The following is a 5,816-nucleotide window of genomic DNA, read 5'->3' as shown; positions in this document are numbered from 1 at the left end:
TTCAGCACCGATGGAGCTTCAGACGTGGAAGCTGGCCACGCCATACTGCAACCCCACACCATCAGCGATGAAGGCTTTCCAACCATACACTGATAACAGGCTGGATGCTCCCTCCTTAGTCCACAACATCCACACTTTTATAAAAGAACTTCATGTTTTGATCCATATGACCACAGAATAGTTTCACACTTTGTCTGAGAACATGTTAAATGACTTTTGGCCCAGAGAAGACAATGGTATTTCTGGATCTTGTTCACACGTGGCTTCTGTTTTGCATGACAGAGCTTTAAGCTGCATTTGTGGATCGCAGTGATTTCTGGATGTGTTTCTAAGCCCATGTGTGATTTTTAGTAGAGAAATCATGTCTTTTATGTCTGTAGTGCTTTGCTGCCTGAGGGCATCAATCATGAACATACAGTTTTGACCTTCAGTCTTGTCCCCAACGCACAGAGATTCCTCCCAATTTTGCTGAATTATTTGATATTGCTGTTAATGACGTGATCATCAAAGTATTTTATTTACTAGTTAATGTTTGTGAAGGTTTTTCTGTCTAAATGAAATGTTCCTTTTATAGCCACTCATGTTACAAACCTGAATGCTAATCCAGTTGTTTTTTATTTGTGCCAATAAGTCCAGCATTTTGTTGGACTTTTGAAACTTTTTTTAAAAAAAGTGTTGCTGCCATCAAATTCTAAATAAGCTAATGCTTCCCAATGAGGTGGTTAAATGTCACGTTTACAGTATTCAGTATTTTTCTCATGTTCCACTGGGAATAAAACATTGAAGTTGATGTGCAAGTTGCATGATTCTGCTATTTTCTTTTCTTTTAAACTGAAGTTGTACGAGCCAGGAGATAAACCAGATAAGCCATCATGACAGGTAATTTTCACTATTATCTATAAACCCTGTTAAAAGAGATAAATTTTGAGTACCTATATGAAACAATTTCCAGACGTTTCTTGAACTTTTAATTGAACTGTACAAGCTGTTTCACCCTCTTTTATTAGGCTAAAAATGTAGATTGTATTGGCCCTGTATTTATGGCATAAATGCTATTGTTTGTGTGATCTCATTTGAGCTCTTGATGCCACAACACAAGCCTGTATCAGAGGCAGAAAAAATGGCAGGTTAAGCTTCAATCCCCATCCTATCCTCTCCGAGGCGCAGTAATCTTGCATTTGTCATACTAGGAAGTGCAGTTGTCGGTAACAGTGAATTGAAAGTACGCCATAAATATGGCGCCAAAAGAGTTTTCAAGCTGATTATAAGAGCTGATTTTTCTCTCCTTGGTGTTGCTTTTTTTAATTTTTTAAAATTATTTTAATGTGGGGGTGGGAGGAGAGGTTGCAAGACTAAACCCGCCTGTGCATTTGTGCAGAGCGGTGTGCACGTACAGAGGAGTGGAGGCAAGGCAGAGCAAAGCGAGGGAGCAAGTGGAAACGAGGAGAGGAGAGCTCTATGTTTTATTTCTGAAGGAGGGACGTTGCGAAACTGGCTTGCAATCTTTTCTGACTCATCGTTTGGAAATATAGCACCCTTTTCTCTCTCTTTTTTTTTCTCCTTTAATTACTGCTCCTCCTTCCTCCCAGTCCGCTTCTGCTGTACCGCTGGCACTGGGGAGGAAAACATTCGGATTTTGACACCGTGTTTGGGCCGCTTTTGCAAAATGCGACATGCTTTCCTGTGAGTGGTTTGTTGTGCGCACCTCGCAGCCTGCCACACCGTGAAGAGCAGCAGGACCGCTGCTGTTTGCTTGTTTATTTATTTTTGTAAAACTTGTGTGAGGTTGGTTATCATAGGCGTTGGGCTGCCACTTTTTTGGATTTTTTCCCCTAATTTTTATTTCGCATTTGGACTCGGCTGTCGGTCTTCACGGAGCTGACGCGCTTGTCAACACGCACCGGGGAGGGGAGGGGAAGACGGGAAGGGACAGTCCTGTCACCCTGCCTGGTTCAAGTGTCGGGAGGGGGGGTTGGGGGTGCTGTTTTAGCAGCACTGCTAGCGGCGTGCCTGGGCACCGAGTGGGCAAACTGAACTGGTCCCAATACCCCCCCTCCCCTCCACTGTTAAAACTACATGTGCCCCGCTGCCAATGATCTCCTAATCCCAGGGAATCACTCGCCGTCCAGGACTGAGGACGTCTGCGTATCCAAAGCTGACCGCTATCAAGGTAAAAAACAATAACAACACACATGTATGGATGAAAATGGCACAGAAGTGTTTCAGCCAGGAGCTCTGAAGTCCACTTTGCTGCTGCTAGCGCCATGGCAGTGCTAGGCTAGTTGCAGCGGGCTTGTCAGTCACAGTCCGCGGCGAAGAGGCGAGATTACAGCGCGCGGTGCAGACAGCATGTGCACGCCGAGAAAAGAAACTAACCGGGTGAACTTGGCCATGTTGTGCTGGAAACGTTAACGAGCCACCCCCTCTCTGTGCGCGCTTTTAGTTGGACACTATCCAAGTGCGGTTTTTTTTTTTTTTTTTTTTTTAGATTTAATTGTCTTGATTTTTCTTCGCGTAATCGCAACGAATGGGCTCATTTTCAGCACCGTGGCGAGGAATGCGAGTTTGAACTTGCAGGCGTGTGTGGAAACGGGACAGCTGGAGCACACACACACACACACACATTCACATGTCTAGACGCATGTACACATGCGTGATGTGCGATGAAGTTGCGTGGAGAGCAAGAGGGGGTCTGACTGTGGGGTGGTGGCGCAAAAAAGGAGGAATTTTCAGGTTTCATGATTTCTTAGGGGGAGTGGGTGCAGCATTTAGGAAGGCTGAGCACGCAAGCTCACACATGCACATATCAAGGAATTAGAGCAACTCCTCTTTGCCTCCATCACCCCCCTCCACCTCCTCCTCCTCCTGCTTCGTGCTGTGCAGATCTAGCTGAACTGAGAAGGGGGGAGTGGCTGTTGTTTACCTCCTCAAAGTCAGAGCTCAGGATTGTGCTACTACTGTATCCTCACCTTATGGTGAGACACCCCCTCCCTCCCCCCCAAAAAACCCCAAATGTACTTGTTATTTGGATCCAGATTGTGATGATGCAGATGTGAGCAGGATTAATGGTGTGTAAGTAGGACATTTGTCTCATGCATGGTGGCCACACAGTCCTCACAATTTGCCAGGAGAACCACCGAGGAACGTAGTGTGTGTGTATTAGTGCTGATTGTTAACGAATGCTGCAATTAAGGCTTATATTTTGAGTTTAAGGTGGCACTTGCCTTGAATCAATTATGCAGGAATCCTTTGGGGATTTTGTTAAACGTTCCCAGTTGTAACACACACATGCCGCACACGTCGTTACCATGCACAAGCATGTCTGCCCCTCACTCTCTGTAAAGTCATATTCAAGTACAGAGCAGTGCATGCGTGTGTGTGTGTGTGTGTGTGTGTGTGTGTGTGTCCCTCACACACAAGCCTCCCCCTGCTGGGTATGAAACCAGAGATGAGTCATGGTGTGTGGGGGCATAACAACTCTCAATCCCTCTATCCCCCTCTCAGTCTTTCATATCTCTCCTGATGTAGTGCTATCTTGTTTTTACTCCCCCCCCCCCCCCCCCTTCTCTCTCTTCTCCTTTGGGTTCCCTCTCCTGGTGACAGCGGTTGTTTACAAGGCAAGTAAACATGAGCGTTGTTGTTATTTTCCATCTTTCTTTTATGATGATGATGACGACAGTCCTTCGTCCGTCATCCATCTCATCCAGCCTTTTCTTTTTTATCCATCCCTCCATCTTCCTCTTGATCCTCTCATCATCTAATTTAGGAGCACAGACGGGAGGAATGCATCACCTCTCCGCACGCCGTATGTCTTGTGAAACTCGAGCGTTGAGGACCTGTTAAGCCTCACATGTGTCTATATGTACACGTGTGTGTGTGGATGGGGAGGGCGTAGCATCGCGTGTGTGTTTGTGTCTGCTGTGTTGAGCGCTGAGCTCTGATTGGCTAGAAACGGGGGTAAGGAACCCCACGTGATGCGTTGTATCGCATTAGCAGCTACGTAGTGAAGATGATGGGGGAGGGGTGGGGAGGAGGGATGTTGTACATGAATGGATGTCTGACGTCATGCAAACTGTAGCCTCATTTTCTCTCTCTCTCTCACTCACACACACACAGACACGTGCATGTACTTACGCACATGGATAAAGAGGGCCGCGGGGCAGAGAGTGTGTGATTCAGAAATCCATGTCATATAAGAAGGATGGGAAGCAAGAAGGGGGATTTATGTGGAGTGTGTGTGTAGCTGCCTGCGGGCATGCTGGCTAGCAGTCAGGTTGTCGTATCTCTGCTTACTAACTTACTAAGTAGCATGTTGTCTACAAGAATATTACTGTTGGCTAAGCTGATATTTGGGTGGGTCTGCGGGGGTCTGCAGCTCCATGTTTCACCCTCATACCGTCTGTACGAGGTTAACGCAAACTTATGATAATCAACATTCTATTTAATCTCTTTATGAGGAATAAATAAGAGAAAAATGAAAATATTAAGTTGATTTGTCTCGATTAGCTGCAATGGAAACTTTAACAGAGATCAACATGAGCTTAAACATGTTGTTTTTGCTCACGCATGGTTTTAAATTGTTCGTTTCATGCATATTTTTTCTCATGTCACTGAAACCGACTGGTGGATTAAATGTCAGAGGGATGTTTTTTTTTTTTTTTTTAAATGCATTAGCGTGTTGTGTTTTGTCAGTGCTTGCTCTCCGTGGCTGACCCCGCTGTGGCCTAGAGCATCAGCATGTTTCTCAGAGTGTACGTGTGTGAGTGTGTGTGTGTGTGTGTGTGTGTGTGTGTGTGTGTGTACATGCTAACCTGCTGTTCAGCGGGCAGATGATGACATCACATTCAGTGGGGAGCGAGAGGGAGGAGGGGTGTTGTGTTACTGTGACTCAGCCTAGTCAGTAGTCAGAAAAGGATAATTGCAAAGTCTGCACTCATCACTGGAGAGGGAGAAAATGTTGCACATATCCCATGCTGTAGTGGTTTAGCCTGCAGACTGTGTGGCTGAGTGCATGTTCTGGTGTGGCAGATGGTTTCTTGGTTTGTTGAGTTTTTTTGTGGTCATAACTTAAAATATAATCCATATAGTTACTAGGGCTTTGACGATATGCTTTTGTCCTGATTTGATTCTGATTTATTTTGGGTGCCAATTTGATTTAAATTGCAATTCTCATAATTCTTTGATATTGGTTGTTTTTGTAGACTAAAAACAACAAAAAAAATGTACAAAACTTTTTTTGCTTGTCATTTTTCTTGATTTCACTTAGGAAACAACCACACAGTAGCCAGATAGTCATTCTGCTGCTATAATGCCTAAAAAGACAATTAAAAAGATCAATAAAAATGATAAAAATTCCATTATGGATTATTCTTATTTATATGGGAAAAAAAAAGATTGATTTTTAAAATTGTGAAGAAAAAAAATCCAAATTTTCGATTAGATTTTCCCATTCCTAATGGTTACCATGGAAGCATGTCTCATTTAGCCTACATTGTCGCTTACCTCATCCCTACTTTTCCATGTTTTTGTTAGTTTGCAGTTAATGGATCAATAACCAATAACTAACGATTATATGTTAAAATCTAGCAGTGCATCTGTATTGTATGAGAGTTTAAGTTTTCACTGGTAAAATTTGATTCGGTTCTGATATAGATATCCCGTGAACTAGTATGGGAAGAAATAACCGGAGCGTTATATGCTCGCCTAATGTGAGTTTTCAAACATCAAATTGGCATTGCGGCTTGTGTGTGACATTGTGAAGATGTCTGATCTGTGCAACTTCCATGCAGTCTGCACTTAATCATATAGTGAAATTA

The 5,816-nt window shown here is 43.8% G+C and overlaps 1 protein-coding gene across 1 annotated transcript in view; it reads left to right on the top strand.

The window, feature by feature from the left end:
• The first annotated feature begins 2,024 nt into the window (after positions 1-2,024).
• Positions 2,025-5,816, top strand: part of jade2 (jade family PHD finger 2) — a 226,000-nt gene continuing 222,208 nt past the window's right edge. Inside the window, exon 1 of the mRNA XM_079247914.1 lies at positions 2,025-2,170. The gene's annotated coding sequence lies outside the window, so the exon portion shown is untranslated. The remainder of the gene's footprint in view (positions 2,171-5,816) is intronic.

The sequence above is a fragment of the Telmatherina bonti genome, assembly GCF_933228915.1.
Source record: "Telmatherina bonti genome assembly, chromosome: 10".
NCBI classification, from domain to species: Eukaryota; Metazoa; Chordata; class Actinopteri; order Atheriniformes; family Telmatherinidae; genus Telmatherina; species Telmatherina bonti.
This window is presented reverse-complemented; position numbering and strand designations above follow the sequence as displayed.